The 24,048-nt window shown below is 42.6% G+C and overlaps 1 protein-coding gene and 1 long non-coding RNA gene across 2 annotated transcripts in view; both read right to left on the reverse strand.

The window, feature by feature from the left end:
- The window catches only part of TMEM117 (transmembrane protein 117), a 469,463-nt gene extending 465,759 nt beyond the window's left edge, over nt 1-3,704 (reverse strand). Inside the window, exon 1 of the mRNA XM_032876977.1 lies at nt 3,403-3,704. The gene's annotated coding sequence lies outside the window, so the exon portion shown is untranslated. The remainder of the gene's footprint in view (nt 1-3,402) is intronic.
- Nucleotides 3,705-12,808: 9,104 nt separating this feature from the next.
- LOC116878815 lies at nt 12,809-15,121 on the reverse strand. Its single transcript, XR_004384885.1, has 3 exons — nt 15,037-15,121; nt 14,101-14,166; nt 12,809-12,842 (listed from the first exon to the last, which is right to left on the reverse strand). It is a non-coding gene; the product is annotated as an uncharacterized LOC116878815 (long non-coding RNA).
- Between the last annotated feature and the right edge of the window lie 8,927 nt (nt 15,122-24,048).

Below are 24,048 nucleotides of genomic sequence, written 5' to 3' on the forward strand. Positions count from 1 at the left end.
TGAAAGTAATATCAACTATATATTACATTGACTGAGTGATTTTATATGTTATTCTCAGAGTTAAGGGATTTTTACTACAACTGTACAAGGTAAAGGATGAATGCTATCCTTACTTTACAAATATCGAAAATAAGGCTCAGAAAGCTTAAGCTACCTACCCAATTCATATTTAGAAAGTGATATAGTCCAGATTTGTTAAATCCATGGTAACATTCATCATTCATTTGTTCAATATTTACCGATTGCTTATTTCTGCCAGGCACCGGCCTATACATGAGGGTCACCAAGAGACAACACCCTTGTTTGCATCTTACTGTCTCTTTGAGGGAAAGATACATTAAACAGGAAAAAAAAAAAAGATACATAGTATTTTAGAAAATTATAAGTTGATGAAGAAAGTTAATAGGGAGTGTCAAGAGGGAGGGAAGTTTGAAGAGGCCTCACTCTAAGGGGACATTTGAACAAAGACCTGGAAGTAGGGAGGGAGGCAAGCAGATATCCAGAAAACAGTGATATAGACACAGAGAACAAAAAATTGCAAAGACCTGGGCTGAGTGCATGATTAGTGCATTTAAGGAACAGCAAAGAAATTACTGTGACTGGACAGAGACAGAGGCAGGGGAGAAGCAAGGGAGCTCAGGTCTACAAGGGAGCATCCCATTGTGATGTGGCCTGTCAGGATCCGGCCCTAAGGCCATCGTGTGCATGAGGGCTTTCACCGGGTACAAACATGGGAACCAAGAGAGTGGCACATGTGGCTTACAGGTCAGAGGGGCCACTCTGTGTAATGGTTGGAAATGTATGAACTTCTAGATGGATTTAAAGGGAAGAGCTGAGGGCTGCCTGGGGGGCTCAGGTGGTTAAGCATCTGCCCTCAGCTCACTCATGATCCTAGGGTCCCGGGATCAAGCACCACATTGGGCTCCCTGCTCAGTGGGGAGCCTGCTTCTGCCTGTCCCCCTGCTTGTGCAATCTATCTCTCTCTCTCTCTGACAAATAAATAAATAAAAATTTTAAAATAAATAAATAAGAGGAAGAGCTGACAAGAGTTATGTGATGGATTGGACATGGACATGGCCTCACAAAAGCCAGAATGAACCTGCCATTTCCTGAGATGAACACCACTGAAGCAGACATGGACAACACAATAAAAATTAACATTTTTTCGTGCTTCGTATGGATTGGGCAAGCACTTTTCATTCAGTACCTCAATTAGTCCTCACACCAACCCTTTGGATTTACCAATGAAGAAACAGAGACTCAGAAAGGTTATAATCTGCCCAAGGACATATAGCTGCCAACTGGCAGAAACAGCATAAGTATCTCTGTATGACCCCAAAGTCAATACTCTTAATAACTACTACGTTCCCTACACTGAGAAATATAAAATGCAGAATGCAGTTCCAGCGGGAAGGAAGTAGGAGCATGAGGAAGCTCCATACTAAGTGATGACTTGCACCTAGCAGGCACGCAACAAATACTTGCTGATGAATGAATAAATGTTAAAAAAAAAAAAAGTATGGATCATGGTTTGATAACAGACCAGCTCTGGGTAAGGAAAAACAACAATAACAAACACCAATGATTCCATTCCAGTAAGAACAGACTCTGGTAATGGGATACTGAAGTTTGCAAAAGGAGAAAAGGCAGAAACATGGAGAAACAAAATATATATTTGACTGGACCAGCCCTGAGATAATCATAAAGTCTTGCTATATTATCTTGAAATGTTAGGTGAAAAGGCAGGTATAAGGAGGTAACATATAACATTTTACATAATGTGAATGCTTAATACAGTTTTAAAAAATACAAATAACAATAATAACAGAATTAAAGTTGGAACTTCTTGCTTTTAGTCCAATACAAGAGACACACAGACTTTTAAATAAAAAGGAACCTTTTAAGTCAATCAATGAAACCACCATAAGTGGTTTTGCATAGATACCAGGATGGTATTTGTGGTACCCTTGCTAAATTAGAAGATCTCATCCATAAATCACTTCCCAGACTTTCTCTTCACATTGTTTCAACCTTTAAGTGATTTTCGTCCTTCGTTCTTAACCTGCAGTCTTTGGGATAACAAAATACTAGGCCATGCAATTTTTTAAAATAGAGAAGCTGAAGCAAAGTTGGGTTCTCTCCCAACAAAGACATTAGTTAACTTTTCATTAAAATAGCAAAGTATTTATGAGCCCTTTCATGTTATAAAGTTGAAAAATATTCACCAATGAATTCTTTACAAATGTTTAGACCTCCTTTTCAGTGATACCTGTTTATGATAAAGAATCTAAACACACACCAAAGAAAGTAACAATGAATGAATAAAATAAGATTCATTCGTATTTGAAATTATTTCTTAAATGGTTGGCAGTTTAAAGGAACAAATTAAATAAAACAGACAAGTATTGCTTTCTGAGCACAAGGATCATCAGATGGAGGTGGAATGGGGGTGGGGATAAATACCTGAGCCAAAATTTCAAAATCCATAATCACTTCAAAACTACTCAGATTGAGGGGGCAAGGGGTGTTAGAAAGTATGTCATGGCAAAAAAAAAATCACTACAACAAAAATAGTTTTTTACAGAGATTCTACTACTCTTTATATTCAATAAATTGGAAGAACTTTTTTCTTCCTAGAAGTCCTTCAATGGATTTCAAAAAATATATCATCTATAACTAGGGGTAAATACATGTATTCAACATACTCTTTCTTTTGGTCCATTAGACACATAAATACTAAATAAGCATGTGATGTTTACTCTCTCTCTCTCTCTCTCTCTCTCTGTCACACACACACAGAGTTCCACAGAGGGTAGAATGAATAATGGCAGCCCAAGTGTTACCACATGGGTCTAACACACTTGCGGGCCTATGGCATTTTCAAAAATAGGAATCGACAAATAGCTTCATTTAGTCACGATAAAGTTAGTAAACACTCAAGTTTTCTCTTTGGGTTTTTTGTTTTTAAGGAGAACACCCCTGAACGGCAACCTGTTAATTTAGTTAACCAACCATACATGGGGCTTCTTACGGTGTCCCCATCCCGGGAATCAGTGAAGCGAGGAAAGTTCAAGGTCTGTCCTGGCGACGTCCCTTACCCCCTCGGAGCCCCGGAGTTTCAGGGTTCCTCCCCGAGAGCCTTCCCCTTCCACCCAGCAGTCTCGACTGCCTTCGCGCAGAAGGGCCGGTGCGTCCGTCCCCCTCCGTGACACTTTACCCTGCCTCGCCGCATGCCACCCGCGGGAACCGAGGAGAGGCGCGGGGGGAATCGGGGGCCGGGGGGCCGCGGCCGCTTCCGCACGCGCGCGCGGGGACGAGGAGGCAGCCGGGCGAGCAGGGCTCCGCTGCGGCTGGACCCAGCGGCGGGGGAGGCGCGCCCAGCGCCCGGGCCCGCGTACTCACCAGATGGGGCCGCGCGGGCACGGGGTGTCTGCAACACCGGAGACCCGGGCGAGCACAGCCCTCCGCCGCGCCGGCGGCCTCGCTGGGAAGCGCAGCGAGACGGGCCGGCGGCGTCCCCGCCGCCGCTGCTGTCACCGAGCTATAAATACCGGCTCGGCCCACACTCGCCGCCGCCTACGCCGGGCGCCCTCCGCAAAGTGCGCCGGCCGCGGACCCGGCAGCCGGAGCGCAAGGGCGACGGCGCCGCGCAGGTGACCGCGATGGCTCCAGCTGTTCGGCAGCCTCCGCAGCTGGAGGCATGGCCTCCCGCCGCCCCCGCCCTCCCCGCTCCCTCCCCTCCCGCCTGCGCCGCGGGCCGACTCCAGCCCGCGGGCCGCGCGCGCTGAGCCGAGCCCGCCCCGGCCGGGCCCGCCTCTGCAGAGCCGGCGGCGGCAGGCCGGGGACCACTTCGGGAGCGGCGGAGGTGGGGGCGGGGGAGATGGGGTGGGGGGCGGTCCGGCTACCGCCTAGCGTGTCAGCAGCAGTCCCTTCGTCCTGGGGGAATCCGCAGACTTCTTATAAAATCCACCATCCTGCAGGGAACCAATGAGGTTCCCAAGTGGAATAGCCTCAAAAGAACTGCAAACTTTCTAATGCGGTCTCAGGTCACAGAGCATCCTTCCTGCTTTTATCAGTTGGTGGTGTGGAGGTGGGATGGGAAGAGACCGCCCGCGAGGACGAGAGAAGTCTTACACTGACTTTCCAGCCTGCCCAGCCTCACACACACACACACACACACACACACACTCACATTTGCACACACATCTAGAAGCACGCACACATTCATACACACTTAGACAAATATATGTACACACATGTATAGATATCTACAGACACATATATAAGCACACGCATACACTCATACACACCTTTATGCACACTTACAGGAAGCACACATATGTGCAATCTTTAGCATTTTCCAAACTTGAAGCTCTCAGGAGCCTAGCATTCTGTAGTGATGAAATGATTTATCTGCAGCATGGCAGAGGAAGACCTTTGACCATATTTGACCAATTCCTGTCCTCCTGATGTAACCTTTTTTCTGTCGTGTGTGTGTGTGTGTGTGTGTGTCTCCTTTGTTTCCTTCCACCCCTAATAAAAACTGCTGCCTCCGTTTACCAGCTGCTTATAATATATTAAAAGCTGCTGTCCAGTATACTGATCTCTGTGCTACTGGAAGTGAGCCTTAGTTGGTACTGTCAGATGGAAAATGGAATCATCCCTATATGCCTACAGTAGCAAACTTATGAGGAGAAAAACAGCCTCTCTCCTGGATGGCAGCATGATTCAGGAATGCCCTGAGTAGCCAGAGGAAGAGCTAAGATGTCAGCAGATTTTGAGATGGGGCAGAGAGGGCCACTCCCAAGTCCTGCAGTGTAGCTAATCTCCACAAGCATAACTGGGAGACCACAGCCTGGCTTCTCACTAGCTTCGACATCTGTTCTAGCTTCTAAGAATGACCACAGGTAACCACAGGTCAGTCATAGTTTGTGATCATCTTATGGAACTCTTAGTGTAGCGAGATTCTCCTTAGTGAACCTTTCACAAGCTTTCCCAGACAGAGCTGTTTCCTTTGCAAGCCCTTTGCACATTTTACAATGACACTTCTTACATTGGCTGTACTTTTTTGCAGTGTCTTTTTCTCTCCCACTAAGCTATGAACTCTTTGAAGGCAGAGACAAAGCTTACTCACCACTGCACCCTCAATACCTAGCATAGTGAATTATAGTAATGGCTCAAGAAATAATAGACTAATTCCACAGACTATAAGCATCTACTGTGTTTTTATAATTATCATCAGGAGTATTTTCTAAAGGATTATTGAACTGTGTAACTGTCTCACCTGGGCTCCATGTGCTTTATTTTCCTTGTATCTTCATTTAAAGCAAGGAGTCTTCAGTCAGTTGAAACTGGAAAACATTTAAGCTTCACAAATTATGCAGCATAATACTGATGTGTATGGGTTGTTAACCATCACCACCCCACCCAAAAAAAATAGAAAACAAAACAGAAGGCCCTTTTCCATCACTGAAAGTCTGTAAAACATAATGTATTTCAGAAGATAGAGGGGCACAAGTCAATAAGCAGCTTCTCTTCTGTCTCGTTAAGAGAAAGAGAGCTCCCCCCACAATCAGTTGGCTTTTGTGGTGTCTACTAGAATGAACTTAAGTTAATCAGAACTGAAATGCCTGCCCTCAGTTACATAGTGTTTACTCTCCCTTTGGAGCCCTGTTTTCTTAACATATGATCTCACTTTCTTTAACAATAGTTTCTAGAATAAGCTCAACCAATGCTTATTCTTTGCTCTTAGTTGGGCTATCTCAAGATTTAAAGACTATAACTCTCCAGGACCACTTCAGGGCAGAATATTGAAATGACCAAGCTTTTCTTCAATATCCATGCTCCCTTTTTACCGCTGACCAAGAAGCTTGTGCCCTTTACTTTGCGAGGCTACCAGGATCTCCAGTCCAGCCCTATTTACAGACCAGGCAGGGGAACAGCCTCTACACTTAATCTTTGTCACCATAACATGTAATGATAAAAGCTCACCTTTTTGAAGGCTTGTCCTCTATCGGTCCCACTCCATGTATCCAAACGTTGAACCTCTGCAACAGGTTAGGGAGATAATGTTACTAGTATCACTCCCACATTTACCTTCGAGGAAAGAGACACATGAAAACTGACTAGTTCATGCAAGACCTCATGACCAGCCAGAGTGGTGGAGTAAGGATCAGAAGGTCTGCAGTAAGACTTGCTAATCCACGTTTAGCTCTATCTTATAGTCCCTCCCCAAGTACCAGGAAAGGGATGTGGGTTTTACAGTTAGGAGACCCAGAACAGGGATTATTTGTGTGAATTGTGTTCCATCACAACCCTAGCTACAGCTCCTATAACATTTCAGTAAGAATCCCTAGATCTCCCTTTCTTCACCACTGAAGTGGTGAAATGTTAGATCTGGATGTAGACATGGGGCCCAACACAGGTCATTTGGTTTGTTCAAGGACAGATCCACTCAGGATTAGGCTACTGTGCTCCTCATTCTCCATCTCTTTCCATCCCAGTCATGACCACACAGACCTGTTGGGAGATTTAAACGTCCCAATGTGTATAAGATACCTATACAGTTTCAAGTACATAATGGGCGGTCAATAAAAATTATTCTTTCGTCCCATCAGTGTTCTAAGAAAACTTCTCAGAGACAAAATCTATTGGTCTGGTACACAGATAGGGATTGCTTACTCACAGAAATTAGCCATTTCTCTAGTGTTAGCCCGCAGTGTTAGAAATGGTATAGATAGAAGCCTCAGGAAGAAATTGAGATGGCAGAACTTCAGATCTCCCACTCAACCCATCCACGCTGTAACCCAAACAATTTTTTTCCCATTTCTGTTCTATAGAGGAGATCAGCAAATTTGCCACAGCTTCAGACAGTGTCAGGACAATGATAGGAAACTGTCAAATCATACTATCCAATCATCTGCCTCCTCCACCTCCACGTTCAAAGTCAGCCCTGCAGACAGGCTGAAACATGGGTCTTCTTTACATAGAATTCCTTTATAAAATCTGACACCAATATACAGAAATCAGAAGTAACCACATGAGATGATACGTGTTCATCTCACATATCCCAGTAGGTTAATAATACAGTTACCCTCTGTGTTTTTGAAAAAGAAAAATATAAGCTCAATACACATTTCAAAAATTGGGGAAAATGATGATTATGACCAAACTGTATCCTTCTCTACATGGCAAAAGGAAGCAATAGCCAGAACCATCAGTAATCTCTACCGAGTCTATTAGGAAACACTTTCATCAGTGATTTGGTGGACTCTAAGCAAAGTTATTTTTAACTTCCAATAGGTCAATCAGGATGATGCTAATTGCACACTCCAAATATAAACAGCATAATTTCCTTATTGTCGAGGATGCAAGAACAGAAATTTGAACATAATTATCTTCTGGTATTTGAAGACCAATGACTTGACTGCCAGCATTTTCCTCAATAATCCTAATTGCAAATGTCCGGTTCCACTAATATATTTTAGTCCACATGTCCTGAATTTTTCTTGGGAAAATAATGCTCATTGCATGTCTACTGCTTGGAAGGTTAGAGCCTGAGCCCCGGAATCCTGGTTTCAGCCACATAACTAGCGTCAGTGCGATAGTAAGCATATCACTGAACCTCTTTCGTCCCATCAGTGTTCTAAGTACATTAGTAGTGCACCTCACAGGTTGTTAGAGAAATTAAATCATGTGTGTTACCCTTTTAACATTTGGTCTGTCTGTGTTAAGTTCTCCATAAATGTTCTTTTTACTATCATTGCCTTCATTTCATCTCTGCCTTGTTAATATTCTACATGTCCCACAGTTTCTTTCACAAAAGGACCAAGTTCCCTAGCCTTCCCTTGATCCTGTAAGTGGCTGGACAGAGAGCTTTTTCTGTCCAGTTTCTAAAGCAAAAAAGTCAGGCAAAGAGAGGGTGAGCTAGCAGTCATGGCAAAAGTCGAGCCATCACCTGCTTGGTGGCCCCAATGAATCACCCCTGATTCACAAACAGTCATGAGGAATCTGCATAAATATGAGCCCTTCAAAGAGCCCTTCCTCGGGATGATAGAGAGGGGCAACTGTTTCACTGCCCACTCCCTTCAGTTCCTTCTTGCTTTCTCCTCTGTCCCACAACCCATTCTTACACAGAGACCCTAAAAACTGACCAGTGCCTCGCTCCCAGGGAGGAGTGATTGCTTTAAACTAGTGATGATTTCATCCACAAGAATGTGACTGCTGGTTTTAAATGGCATATTTGCCATTGGGCAGTTTCGAACTGACCTTTCCTTTCTGCCTGCTTGGTTTCTCCTAAAACAAATGGTCTTTTTCCTTCTTCAAGCTGTTTCTAACAGACTCACTTAGACTGGTTTGATACACCCAGCCGAAAGGGAGGAGGCTTGATTCGAGGGAACACAAAGATATATTGGCTTCCCGGAGCTCCTGATTTCATTTAAAAGTACCAAATACGCAGCCTAATCAATAAACATATCCAAAGTAACTAGACCATCAAAGCACTGCAAGGTGCTGAGGTTTCAAAGACAAATACAGTGTGTCTGCTTCCTCAGGAAACTCATGATCTAAATGAGCAGACAAGAAAGGGCTTCTAATCACCATAAATAGTAATATAAGGGACATATGATTGGGGCCAAATGCATTTTACTGACCATAAGAGCTACAGAAATGTGTAAAGGAGAAATAAAACTGTCCTCAGGAGTCACTGGAGAAGACCAGTTGGAAGAAGAAGTTTGAGGCAAACACTGAAGGGTAAGGAGAATTTAGACAAGCAGCAAATGGAGAAAGGAGAAATTCCAGGCAAATGTGACAGCCCAGAACAGTGCTCCTTACCTGGAAGGTTTGCAACAACGAAATGCTGAAGCAGGAGAAAAAGACAGGGAAGAGGGTAGCAGAGAAAGCCGGGAGAAGGGCTGAAGAGCAGAGGCTGCGGTGGGGAAGGGCAGAAAAGCTAAGGTTCCTTTTCAGGAGCATGTGGTAGGGGACAGTCCAATATGTCATTTGGGGAAGTAGGGAAAGCCAAGTTGTTGAGAAGGGACTTCTCAATCCAGCCTTTTAGGCAGTAAAGGGTGGGGGGATGGGGAGAGGTAGTGAGACAGGTTAAAGCAGAGGAAAGGAGAGGTCAGAGAAATACTTGGCACTAGGAATTTTAAATTATAAGAAATGAAAATGATTTCCTGTTGTATTTGAAGAGAACGGTCATATTTTCATGTAGCCATGAAATGAGAAACAGTCACCCCCCATCCACAGACTGGAAGGACTGTTCCCCGGCCTCCCTCATGGGTTAGAAGGAGCAAGTCCTCCCACCTTCCACTTCCCTGGTTCTTAGGAAGAAATAGGGGGGCTTGGAATGCTTTCTTTCAGTGCCTGGGCCCCCTCCTCCACTGTAGCTGCTCAGCTTGGAGGCCTGCCTGGCCCACTCCTCTGAGTTTTAGAATGTCATTCAGAAAACAGAGCTTCACGGACAGCATCATGTGCTCCAGGTTAGCACTCATAGGTGTTAGGGGTTATAATCCTTAACTTATTTATATTGGGGACTAATGCACCATCCTCTTATCCACAAGGAAGCAAATATCTCCTATACTCCCTGTATTCGTTTCTTAGGCTACCATAACAAATTGCCACAAACAGTAGCTTACAACAGAAATGTATTTTCTCACAGTTCTGGGGGGTCAGAAGTGTGAAATCCCTGGGCCAGCAAGGCTATGCTCTAAGGGCTCTGGGAGAGAAGACTTTCTTACCTCTTCCAGCTTCTGGTGGCTTCTGGTGTTCTCAGCTTAAAGATGCCTCACTCCGGGGTGCCTGGGTGTCTCAGTGGGTTAAAGCTTCTGCCTTCGGCTCAGGTCATGATCCCAGGGTCCTGGGAGGGAGCCCCGAGTTGGGCTCTCTGCTCAGCGGGGAGCCTGCTTCCTCCTCTCTCTCTGCCTGCCTCTCTGCTTACTTGTGATCTCTGTCTGTCAAATAAATAAATAAAATCTTAAAAAAAAAAAAAGATGCCTCACTCCAATCTCTTCCTCCACCTTCACATCATCTTCTCTTCCATGTCTCTGTGTGTCCAAATTTCCATCTCCCTTCTCTTACAAAGACACCAGTCATCGGAGTTAGGACGCACCCCATATCCAGGATGATTTCATCCCAAGATCCTTACCTAGCTATATCTACAAAGACCCTATTTCCAGATGAAATCAAATTCTGAAGTTCTGGGTGGACATGAATTTTTGGGGGGATACAGTTCAATCTACTCCATTTATATTAATAAATAAGAAAGTATCCCCTGTCTAAATGTTATAATTTAACTTACGGTAGTGGGTTATTCCTTCGATATGGGGTCAAAATACAGTGGAGAAGTCATTTACTTAACGATAAAGAATATTTTTGGTAAATATCCCCTCAAATGGTATTATCCAAACCTCTCACATCCAGACTCCAGCCTCGCCCTGGGTGCTTACCTTGTTTTCCTTTGTGGGGGTTCATCAGGGCTCTGAATCCCAGGATGTTGCCTGTTATTAAAGCTTCCATTCCAAAAGGCAAAACCATCATTTTCAGGAAGCTCTTCTGGGTCAGACACTTCCAAGTACTGGCCTTATTGTGATGAAAGACACAAAGCCCCTGCTCCCACATAGATCATTCTAGTGAGTATACAGATGGTAAACACAAAATGCATAATGATAGAATTTGAGATTGTGAGAGGTTTAAGAAAAGTAAGTAGAATTACTGCATCAAAAAAAAAATGGGTCAAATTTTTAGAAGGAGTGGCCAAGGTGAGCTTCTTTCATGGTACATTTGGGCAGAATAATGAAGTTAGGTCTCGCTGTCACAACCTTTCATCTATTGCCTCCACTGTATTTCTGGTAGAGGTTCTAAATAGTATACGTATTGCATTCAACATTATTGTCCTATAATATGACCACAGCTCTTTATGTCAAAGGGTATTCTGGTCATTGCATTGCCAACCAGCCCCAGACTGATGCATCTGTGTGTAGCCATTCATAGTTACTGCGCCCTCGGCACTATTGTAGGTGCGGGCACATACAGGAAATACACGGACCAAAATGCCAGGATCATGTCACTCCACTAGTATGGGGCTTGCATTCCAGCTTTAGACTTGAACACAAAACACTCAGGTTTGATCCCCAGTTCTAACTCTCAGTCTTCCCTTACCTTTAACCAATGACTTCATGGTTCTAGGCCTCAGTTTCCAAGTCTATAAAGCAAGGAAATTGGACTAGACAATCGCCAAATGTCCTTCTGACAGAAGTACCCTATTGTTTGAGGGTAGGCAGCAATCTTATCTACCATAGCTAAGGAGACATGTTGTATGTGATTCCAAATCTGGCAACCATAAATATCCCTGGAATCATGAGCAGAAAACAATAGCAGGGGTCTTGGACCCTGGGGTCTGCAGTGGGATGGGTGGTTTCGTTGCTGGAAGATGGCATTATCGATTCTGAAGCAGAGGCCCCAGTGGCAAATGGAAATACAGGGGAGAGATCTAGTTTTAGGGGCTACTGACCTGCCAAAACACAACAAGGAGTTCAAGGGCAGCATGAAAAATTGAATTAAAGCATGTGAAATGCTTAGAAGAGTGCCTGGCATACAGTCAACCTCAGTAAATAAGGCTGCTGTTATTACTGGTTTGTCCCAGAAGAACCGGATTCCACTAAGAAAGTTAAGGTAAAATAACTAGACAGACCTGGGAAGACTTGCTAGAAAGGCAGCCACTTGGTAAGGCATGCTGGTACGTGCTACATTCTCCAAGTTAGTCCCCACCCACCATAGGTGCAAACGCAGATTTCTGGCTTGGGCAATTAAATGGATGATGATGTGTTCCAGTGAAATAAAAAATAGAAGTCTGTGTGCAGGCTTTGAAGGACAACAACACTTTGGATTCAGACAATGATAAGTTTGAGATATCCAGGTAAAGATGGTAGAGCTTTCCCTACAGTAGGTAGTTATAACCACAGATCTAGAATTTAGGCAAGAAGCTAGAGCTGAAATAACAGATGTGCCAGTCACAGCATCCATGATGAGTCAGTGTTTCCAAAGTGTGGTCTCCAGACCATCTGTGTTACAGTAAACTAAGGTGGGTGTTAAGAGCAAATCTCAGAATCCATTTACTGAATCAGAATCTCCCTCAGTGGGGTTTAGTAACCTCCAGGTTATTAATAAGCTCCTGAGTGATTCTTACACACATTTAAGTTGGAGAAATGCAGGTAGAGGGAATTTTTGCTGTTATGACTCTACAGATAACCTTGTGTAAGGAGAATGTAGGAGAAGAGGCAGCCAGGGAAACCTATGGCCCAGTGGTACCTCGTATCTAATCACTTCATCTCACTCACCCAGTAGGGTTCAAGCTAGACTTCACAGGAATGTAATCTAATGCTTGGGACCATCCCAGGCCAATGAAATTGGTATCTCTGAGAGGGAATGAGGTAGCCCTTTCCCTCCAGAGTCCCAAATAGCTGTCCTACACCAAAGCCTGCAAATGGGAGGAGGAAGGATGGGGGCAGTTTGGCCTGTGGATTACTTTCTTTGACTCTCTCAAGACTGAAAAATTTTAATTTAGTTGTAAATATTTTAAAACCAGTACATTTCACATTTAAAACAATTTTAATGTGTAACTTCTCATAAAAATTTGAAGAACTGGCCTTGCTGGGCCTACATTCTTGAATGGCAAAATAGCTGCTCCAACTAGGCCCTTTGCAGATCTCTAGGTTATCCACTGGGCCATGGCCTCTGAAAGCATTTGAGTGACGCGCACTACCAGGGGGCTTCATCATCTCAGCTTCCCTCATGCCCTCCCTGCATCCCAGTCTCCACACCAGCCTCTCTTGTCACAGATCCTGTTAAAGAACAAAAATCCGGCTGAGTAAATCTGAAGATCCAATTGGCTTTATTAAGCCATTCATGAATTAGGTAGCACCCCATTTAGCAAGTGGAAGGGAGTTCTGAGGAGTTAGACAAAATGGAAGGTTTTTACAGGAAGGAGGGTGAAGCAAGGAAATTCTCTCTCTCTCTCTCTCTCTCTTTTTTTAGCAAGGAAATTCTTAACAAAAGAAAAGGATAGTTCCAGGCATAGTCATCTTTTCTTAGTGGGCAGGACAGGGAGGTCTTCCTTGGTGGATAACCTCCTCTTCCTTTGGGGGAGGGGTATTGAGAGGGAACATGTGACAGATTACCCCATTGGTGCTGACCAGAAAATTCCTGACTGACCACCCAAGACCACATTTCTGAAGGAGGTTGAAAACTGCAATTGGGTTAATATTAAGACCCAGTGCGGCAGCTCAGCCTGGCATAAGTGACTCTATCGTGGGACTGTGGTTTTCTTATTAATCCCAAAGTCCTCCTCAGCATGGCACATAGTTTGGGGAAACTGTGTAAGACAGGCCCCACTTTGTTGGCTGGATTTATCCTGCGGTTCCAGAGCCCATTTCTTGGAGACAGGGTTGCCCATGTCTCAGGGCACATGCAGAGAACGGGTGCAGCCTGGAGCAGCACTCCCCCCTGCCAAGGTGCCTCTCAGGCACAGACCCCCATCCTGTTGCATTCTCTCTACAGGGCTAGTTTCTTTCCCAACCACATCTCCACTGGACACCAGGGTCCCCAGAACGAGCTCCAGCAAGCTCCTCACCACAGTGAAAACACCCTTTTTTGGGAGGGAGCCGCACAGGCTTGTTTGACCAGAATGCTTCCCTAGGTCTGTGGAGGGCAGGATTCTAAATGTGAATTCCATGGCCTTACCTGAGGAGAGGAATTTGAGCAGCGCGCCCCTCCCTGTAATAACGAAATTCCTCATACTGCTTCGGTTTCCCTTAAATCCGCAAACCTTAGCTAATGGATTGATCACTATTTTTGAAAAATCAATGTTAGACATTCACATCTATTTATTAGTGTTTTAGTGCTCTGAGAATGTATATTGGAAAGTAAGTAATTTGTCACTTAAAATTGCAAAGCTGGTGCAAAATGTTTCTTATCTGCAGTAATTGGAAAACAATTGAAACTAGCACTGATTTGGAAGGTACTCCAATTAATTAACTATCAGCATGCAAAAAAAATTTTTTTAACCCACATAATTTTGTGCGATATGGTCTCCAGCCTCACCCAAAAGAATGTGGTTATCCTTTTCTTGATCCTCTTCTCTTTCACCTTGAGTAGATGTGTAGTGTCCTGGAAAGAAGGTAGACATTTTGGAGTTAGACATGCCTGGGTACGAATCCTGCCTTGCTATGCGCTCCAAGGCAGATAATCTTGTCTGAAATGTTTGGCTGATGATACATAGCTTCTGGGCCACAGTGAGGATTAAATGAAATAGTAGAAATATCACACCTGATATATCCGGGCACATCTGTTTCCTTCTTAATAGAACTTTAAGTTTCATTCTAGTGAAAGTAGAGGTCTAGTGAAAGGCCTCACATTTTTTTTTAAGATTTTATTTATTTGACAGACAGAGATCACAAGTAGGCAGAGAGGCAGGCAGAGAGAGAGGAAGGGAAGCAGGCTCCCTGCTGAGCAGAGAGCCTAATGCGGGGCTGGATCCCAGGGCGCTGGGATCATGACCTGAGCTGAAGGCAGAGGCTTTAACCCACTGAACCACCAAGGCACCCCAGGCCTCACATTTTTAAAAATGTATTTTATTTATTTATTTGACAGAGAGAGAGAGAGAACACAAGCAGGGAGCGTAGCAGGCAGAGGGAGAGGGAGAAGCAGGCTCCCTGCTGAGCAAGGAGCAGGATGTGGGGCTGGATCCCAGGACTCTGAGATCAGAGTCTGAGCCAAAGGCAGACACTTAACTGACTAAGCCATCAGGCACTCCAAGACCTCGCATTTTTACAATAAAATTCCTACACTTCACCACAATTTTAATAGAAAAATATCATCATACTTTCTGGGTCCATAACTTTTACTCAGGATCTTATGAACATATTATGTGGATTCAGTTTATACGATAGGTCTGATATTGTTAGAATTACTGCTATTAAGCAGAATTCTCTATAGAGAAAAAAATATATTTTCAAATTTCAATGAATTGGCACTTACTCCAAGCAATATTTAATTCATCCTTTCAACAATCATTTGCCGTCCACCATGGGAACAGCTAGGAGAATATCATCCCTGCTCATCCTGTAGAGAAAAAGACAAGACAGATAAAAACATACTGTCATTATACTACAGTATAGACACTAACAAATAAGTCCCCTATGAGAAGACAAGAGCATGGAACCACTAGTTTTGCCTAGAGATACAGACAGACTTATAAGAGTAACACGTGATATAACACAATCACTATGAAAATAACTTTACCATCACAAATAGTGCTTGTTTTAACGGCATTTCACTTGTGATTTACTTTTTATTAACTTGTGTTCTGCTCTGTGAACCTATAGGTTTCTTTGTGTATAAATGCCTTGCTCCAAAATAGGTATACTACCTTTAAGTGAGCTACATCCAGAGAATTTAAAAAAGGTTTCCTTAGGGGCACCTGGGTGGCTCAGTCAGTCAAACGTCTGCCTTCAGCTCAGGTCAGTGACCCCAGGGTCCTGGGATTGATCCCCTTCCCAGGCTCCTTGCTCAGAGGGGAATCTGCTTCTCCCTCTTCCTCTGCTTTTCTCCCTGCTTGCATGAGTGCACTCTTTCTCTCTCTATGTGTCAAATAAATAAATAAAATCTTTTAAAAAAAGATTTCTTTAATTCCAAACTATGATAGCAAATATGTTTTTCCTAAAATATTTGTGAAACATAATGGAAAAAGATAAAGTGCTTCTTGGACCAACAAGAATGTCATAAATAGGGGCGCCTGGGTGGCTCAGTGGGTTAAAGCCTCTGCCTTCGGCTCAGGTCATGATCCCAGGATTCTGGGATGGAGCCCTGCATCAGGCTCTCTGCTCGGCAGGGAGCCTGCTTCGTCCTCTCTCTCTCTCTGCCTGCCTCTCTGCCTACTTGTGATCTCTATCTGTCAAATAAATAAAATCTTTAAAAAAATTTTTTTTAAAAATTAAAAAAGAATGTCATAAATACTAAGGTATAGCCACTTATAAAATTATTAACATTAATTTTGTCACATAACTGACCCATGTTACAGCACATCATTACCAAAAAAGCACTAATCATGAATTTATTTGAATCTACAAAACAGAAGGTTTTATTATTTCCTGAGCATTATTTGGCAAGATTTAACAGTAAGAAAAAAAAAATCTTGAGGCACCTGGCTGGCTCAGTCAGTAGACCAGGTGACTCTTGATCTCAGGGTTGTGAGTTTGAGCCCCACATTGGGTACAGAGATTACTTAATAGTAAAACTGGAAGGAAGGAAGGAAGGTAGGAAGGGAGGGAGGGAGGGAGGGAGGAAGGAAGGAAGGAAGGCAGGAAAAATCTTATTTTGGTACAGGTTGGGTGGTTATCTGGGCTCACACAAGAGCTAAGTATTTTCCTGAAACTGGTATTTCATAGAAGCCAACTCACATTTATGCCTTAGTAAATACACGTAAGCACAAGGACTGAATGTTGGGTGCTGACAGAGAAGTCTGAAATCTTGAATATCAGTTTCATACTCAGAAGTGGCTAGATCTCCTGAAGTTTATAAAAATGTATTGAGGTCCATCATCTTTGACTTCTTTATAGTTGTTCCTATGAGAAGAGATAATCAAGGTCATAGGCCCACATCCAAATGGCCACACCCACAGCTAGCTCACCCAATGGGGTGTTCTATGCCCTCATGGCAGACACTCTAGAAATATGCAGAATACAATAAAATACCATAAAAATATATCTTTCTAGAAGGGGTCCAAATCCCTCCACTTCCCTAAAGAGATACAATGATTTAATAATTCAGGAGCCTTGAAAATAATCTCATTTGAAGTATTAAAAAAAGAATGAAAACGGAATCAGGAAAGATGGGTTTTAACCAGCTCTGCTACTGCCCATCTGTATCATCTTTGATGAGTTCACTAATCTCTAAACCTTCAGGGTCCCAATGCATTTGTGTAAACTTTAGGAGCTCCAGGCATCTGTGGGTATAAAACTGTTATTCAAGATTCTGTGACTTCTCTTTGGGCACCTAAGTTTCACTGCCTGAACCTCTGTGTTGTTTTACTAAGGCACAAAATTTCTTCATGTGAAAAATAACAGTATTGGACACACACAAAAATAAGTCAATTTAATCTCTAAAATTTTATGGCTCTAAATAATTTATATCAAGTGGTAATGAATGCAAATTTTATTCATTTTATGTCTTTGTACTTTTTATAGAGAGACAAGTTTGGTGAAGATTTAACTCATTTATTTGTCTCTGTGTTCCAGACAAAATTGTCTTATATTTTGGAGTGAGCAGGGCTCTTCCTCCTGCTCCCTTATGATGATGAGGACAATAGAGTGGGCGAGATGTATGAAATCGCATGTCTGCAGAATAAAGAAGGTTTGCTTCATATTTTTCTACAGCACTGCCTTGATTCCATTTGGAAAATACACCTTTAATTACATGCTGGTGAGAACTACAGAGCTAGAACATCTGAAAATTACACAGTGGATAATCATAGGTTTTCTTTTTCTTTTTTTTCTTTTATCCTTCTTCTTCTAATTTTATTTTACCGTATTTATTCAACTGTCTTTATCTGGGAAATCTAAGCTTAGATCTTTTCCATAGAGAAAAGGACCGCAAAATGATGAGGATGGCTTTACAACTCTTTCCAGAATTCAGCATCAGCCTACAGAGTTAAGTGCTATAATGATGTATACGCGCTGTAATGATGCATATTTCAATTTAACCAGCCAGTCATGACTATGATAATTGAGAAAATCAATGCCGTTGGGTCAGACACCCCTTCTGAAATATCATAAGGGGAAATGCAATACTATTCTGAGAAACAAGATAGGGAAGTTCATCTTACGGTGGAGCCTACCACCAATCAACCTTTAGAATTGAAAATCAGAAAAACCTGCAATACATAGACTCAGAGAGAGGCAGAGGTCCCCTACATTAATTTTTTTTCCTTTAGCAAGACTAAGGAACAAGAAAGCAAGTAAAAGCTTGGCACAGACTGTGTCTACACTATTCCACAGAAAGTGAATTATTAGGTGAAAAATCAAGCGAGGGTTCTATAACCCCTCCTCCCCCCATGTAGTTAGTGACTTAATCAGTACACTGTGACCTCATGTTGTTTATCTCCCTACAATTCCAGGTCTTCGGGTTCATGTTAACCCTATGTTCTTAATTTATGCAGCACATCACAGAGAATTATGGAAACCCTGTCAGCTTTGCTAGAATGATGTGATGTTAAGAGCTATTTCCAGTTGAGAGCACAAATGACAAGGAAGGAAAAAGAAAGTGATGGAGATAAGTAATAGGTGGAGAGATGTTATGAAGGTATGCGGCTCCTGTAAAATATTATACACATACAAGCCTTTTCTGTTCTCTAGTTCTCACTCCATTAAAAAAGATGTTAAAATCTGAACTGAGACTGTAAGAGTGATATTAAAATGTTAAGATTTAGGTAACCAGCTAAAAATTAAAAAGTAAGAGAAGGCCACAGCAGGTGGGTGACGGGTAGAAGTACAGATCACTTGTAAATTAAGAAAACAAATATTCGTTTAAAAGCTCTTTTTATTGGACACCTAGATGGCTCAGATGCTTAAGTATCTGCCTTCTGCTCAGGTCAAGATCCCAGAGCCCCACATCGAGCCCCACATTGGGACTCATCGGGGAGGCTGCTTTTCCCTCTGCTTTCACCCTATTTGTGAACTCTCACTCGCTCTCAAATAAATGAATTATATCTTTTTTTAAAAGTTCATTTTAGGGGCGCCTAGGTGGCTCAGTCGGTTAAGCATCTGCCTTTGGCTCAGGTGGTGACCCACCTGAGGTGAATCAAACCCACATGGGGCTCCCTGCCCAGCAGGAAGCCTGTTTCTCCCTCTCCCTCTCCCTCTGCTTATGCTCTCTCTCTCTCTGTGTCACATAAATAAATAAAATCTTTTAAAAAATTTATATAAAAAAGTTCATTTTATTTTCCAGTTAACAAAGTGAAAGAATATGTCAGCACTTACTTTTATGTACTTTCTATCCCCCACAGGAAATTCAATTCACTCAAACACTTAGAACCAATCATACATACATGGATAGGCATGAAAATCTATTTATAGAGCTTTATCTTCAAGTTTTAGAGTGTTTGTAGGGAAAAAAATCACCATGTCCTTTTTTTTCCCCCAGTAACACTATGAAGTACACTTAAGATCCTACATACTCATCAGAGAGGCATCCCTGAAAAGAGAACCTTTTGTCCTTATATTTTCAGGCTACTAAGCAAGAGCAAGCATCCACCTGTTCTTATCACTAAGTACACATTTTCAAGTAACATAAGCCAAAAGTGGACATCAAGTCTCCTTGCATCCCTGTTTTTCAAAATAGCACCATCACTCATGAGATAAACTAAGTGGCTCTAAATTTAGTTCATGAAATTAAGCTCTCCAAAGAATAAAGTTCTTATGCTTGCATTAATATAGCTGATATAAATAAATGTTATGCTAGTGGAGAATAAAAAAGTAATTCACAGTCTGAGCCTGAGCTTAGGGAAAAAAGTATATTTTTATTTATTCTGTATTGCCGCTGATGGAATGTGAACAATTGTGTCCCTTCAAAGAAGACTGCCCCTTTGGAAATACTCTATGGCAACTGTGCTCACATGTTAACATAATTTATAGTCTGAAAAATAAAGGTGCTTTAAAAAAAAAGTCAAAAGAATGATGTAATTCATTGTCAGTTGACCCAAAATATTTAGTTTCCACTGCTTTCAGAAGTAGTAGAAGCTTTTCTTATTTGCTCTTTAAATTCATAAAAATCTTAATTTATAAAAATCTTTCCAGTATTCCAGTCATTAAAGCCATAAATTCAAATCTTTCTTTTGTCAAGTCAAGACACCAAATGGAAATAAATTAATGTACACATTATTGGCAATCATACAAGGGGAGTACCTCCTAACATCCTTATTCTTTTCCCAAGGGGAATTTTTGTATTCAGTCATTACGTCTTATAAACTTAAGACTTATTAACAGGAATATATTCCTTAACCAGCTTGTTATCTTTTCAGATGAGGTCAATGCCTTTGATGGAGATCCAGGAAGATTACTTTTCTAAGAGTAGATGAAAAGGCACATTTTCTGCCCAAATTGTTTTTTCTTACAGTTGAAAATCGTAAGAATTTTTCTTCAAACCCATCATTTATTCTTATTAAGTAGGAGCACATTAGAACCAGTACTTATATTCATTTAAATGTGGACTTTTGAAAAGCCCTTTATCTGCTCAAAGGCTGCAAAATCCAGTATGCTCCTCGACGGTTGAAAGAGTGAGGGCAGCTAGGATATTTCTGTGTTCTTTCATAGCTGCTGCTTTCCAAATAACTTCAATTTAGTCTAAACTTGTCATGGACTTTAGGTCATGTGAAATTTTAATTATACCATTTTGCATAAAACTAATCTATATCAGATATCAGAGGAAATAATGCTAGCATCACATCATAGTTTGGGGCTCAGGTAGTTTATTTTCAGTAACCTTGGCAATATTAACGTAGCACTTTAAGGAATATTTAGTCCGTGATGGGGAAGTCATTTTTTTTTTAAAGGTGATAATCACGGTGCAGTTAATTTCAGAGGCCTAAGAAACCTGGCGGATTCTTCTATCAGATAACTGAAGGGAAACACTGGCATCTGATGGCTGGCTATTTTTCTTTCTTTGCACCTTGTTTCCAAGTTTACCAAAACCCCTGCTCGCTCAGCTGCCCTTTTATCTCAACCATCTCTCCAGAGTTTGGGGCTGGTAAGGGTAGTGGGCAGGAGGCGAGTATTAATAAAGGGGAAGGAAGCAGAGAGGAGGGGGTGACATGGAGAGTGATGGAGCAGAGCCAACATCACTGGCCACTGTCCCTCCCAAGCCAACAAGTGTCTCTCTACCTCTCCCCTCCCCACAAGCTGACCAGCCCAGGTATCTGCTCAAATGCATATGAAGTGGGAGCCCAGCCTTTGCGCTCATGACCCTTATGACTTGCACACAAAAATCAGTATTTAAAAAAAATTCTTATGATACCCAAACATCCTATAATAGTGGAATGTCTCTTTCATGCAAAAGGCTCTGCAAACAAGCAGATGTTTCTTGTTGGCCTGCTGATATTTGACACATTAAAATCTGAAGCCGTAAACATTTGAAAAGCACAGCACATGTTCAAAATCCACGGACAACTGTACTCCCACTTTCTCTCACGGGGCCCTCCTGCCCTTGGACATAACCGGTTACGTATCTCTTGATTTATCATCGTCCTCTATGTTCAAGATGCAGAAGGCTGACGGTGTGGTTCTGCCTGTGTGCAAGGCGGGGCAGACAGACAGCTGTCCAGCCAGAAGCACTAACCGCCAGCATGTGCAGGGGCCGGCGGGGGGGGGGGGGGGGGGGCCCTTTCGCCTTATGGCTCCTGGGGCAGTTTTCACAGCCTGTTACTGTTTATGGCTCAGGGCTCTTCACCTTGTATGCTACCTGACACCTTGACTCCAAATAAGTGACCTACTTTTCGCTTCATGATCTGCCAGTGCTGTTTCCTGGTATTTTATAGCCAGACTGCCTGATTTGAAAACGTACCTCTGCGTATCCTCAGAACACCTCTCCCATGTCTTCAGCAATGCACTCTGCTTCGCTTCCTCAGGCAGCCCATAAGTGTATTCTAGCGTCTGAAATGACAAGAACTTCCCGGACTCCCCCAAACGTCTCACAGCCTCAGTCATAAGACTTAAAATGATTCACTGTTAAGGTGTGGCAATTTACAAAGTTGAGGCATTAAAGGTCACCATAAATGATCTATGGGAAGGGTGACCAACAATATAATAGTCATTATTAATTTAACACCTTCTAGGAGCTAGCCACTGTAGATAATTATCGTTAAAACCCCCAAACTCCTGCATTATTACTGTCCCCATTTCACAGATGAGGAAGCTGAGATTTCCAGAAGGGTGAAATAAATGTGTCCAGGATGATATTCAGCAAGTGACAGGGCAAACTTCAAACCCAGAACTGTTTTGTCCCCAAAGCCCGAGGTGATAACGCAGCCCAGAGGCCTTGGTCCATCATCCACACCAAGCCCAGGAGCTGAGGGACTCGATAAATATTTGACGAGTCCATGAATGAACACCTTGCTGTGAATTAGTTTACCAGATTGGCTTCCAGTCACCTGGCAAGTGATCTGAAGGAGTGAGAGCCTGGACAAATGAGCTGCGGGAGGAGGCAGAAAGGTGCTCCCCAGAGCGGTGGGCCCAGCACCAGCAGGATGGAGCGAGACACCGTCTGGAGACGCCAGAGAAAAATCACAGAATGACTCTAATGTTAGAAGGATGGCACTGAGGAGAACAGAAAGAGACAACCCAGTAGACATAAGGAAGTACCGACAACAGTTCTGGGCTAATGGGGCTGCTCCAAGATGACCCCACAGCTACTATCTTTTCTTTCCCCTTCTACCATCTTACACTAAGCATCATACAGGGAGGCAGTCCAGAGAGGGAGAGTAAAACCTGGAGCTTTTCCCTTTGGGAAATACAGCCTCCCATACACATACACACGCAGACTTTAAATTCTTAAAAGGGTAATTTGCCTCACTTTGAGCTATTATTTTTCTCATTAACATCACCCATTACCTCAAATGTATTTTGACTCTAGACTTGAGCTGTAGAACAGAAAGATCTGTATCCTTTCCAACATATACTCCAGCTCCATGATAAACATCTGAGATGTGCTGCAATAGAAAGAATAGAGCAGAGAACCCCTGGGGATCTCTCCCCTCTGCTCCATCTTACTGTTAATGAGACATAGTTAGAAGGAAAATATCAGGGCACTGACCATGATGGTGGGAGGAAGGAAGGAAAGGAAGGAAGGAAGTTAGGAAGAAAAAGAGGAAGGGAGGAAAAACAAACTTTAAGAACAAACAGAGTCAAAGTTAAGGTGGATGGGAGTTTAACAAGTCTATAGCCAGAGAAAGTGAGCTGTGATTTAACAGGGTCTGTGCTATCTTCCTGTGAAAGAGTGGTTCAGGAAGAAACAATAGCCAACAAGTAAGAGAATAAGCTTCTTTGATCAGAAGGGAAATGAACCCTGACAAGGGAAATGGGATGATGAGACCCACGTGGGCTGGTCACAACACACACCAGAGTGGGAAGACATAAGCTGTGATGTTATTCCAGAGAAAAGGAAAAAAAAGAGAGAGAGGGATCAGGATGTGAATGTAAAAGAGGAAAACCAGGTCAGAAAACCTGAATGACACAACCCCACCATCATCGGAAGGCTGATAAGGGTACTACTATGAGGTCAACTGGGATGGACCCCCTGAGTCTGTGAGTTGGGACTCTAAACACAGGAATTCTATAGTGAAGCCAAATGGAATTGAATCTGGGATCCACAGTGACAGACTCAATTTTTTCTTAATGAGAGACCCCAGCGTAGTCATAGGATCAAAGTCAAATGGTTTACTAAGGTTGATCAGAAGTGCCAAGTGCAAGGGTAAGTGACAGACTGGGAGGTAGAAATGAAAAGTACATGGAAGGATTTGAGTAACTCGTGACACCTTTGCCAACCTAACAATTGAGTAGCACAAAAGTAAGAGTTTGCCATTTCTCTCATTGGTATATTTTCACTTTCTACTTACTGTAATAAATCCAGGGTGCACATTACTGGTATTAAAATGTGTCCTTGCCACTACCTATCTTGTTACGCACAGGGAATGTACAATATCAACCAACTGCGTCTAAATTCTCTGTAATTACTATCCAAAATTCAAGAACCAAATCAATCTGAAGAACGCAACATCTCTCATTTTACAAACCTGCTATCCAAGCTCTCTCTATGAACTAAAGAGCTGTGTAATAAGATGTTTTTATACATAACAGTTTTGGCGAGTGAAATGTCTCTCTTATGAAATAAATTTGGCTGTTAGTAGCAGACACTAGAAATAATAGTAGCTTAAATAGGATAGAAGCTATTTTTCTTCTACCAGACATGGTAGAAGAGAGCCATGTAGAAGAGAGCCACAGT

Source organism: Lontra canadensis, unplaced genomic scaffold, assembly GCF_010015895.1.
Source record: "Lontra canadensis isolate GAN:19392208 unplaced genomic scaffold, GSC_riverotter_1.0 scaffold59, whole genome shotgun sequence".
Lineage (NCBI taxonomy): Eukaryota > Metazoa > Chordata > Mammalia > Carnivora > Mustelidae > Lontra > Lontra canadensis.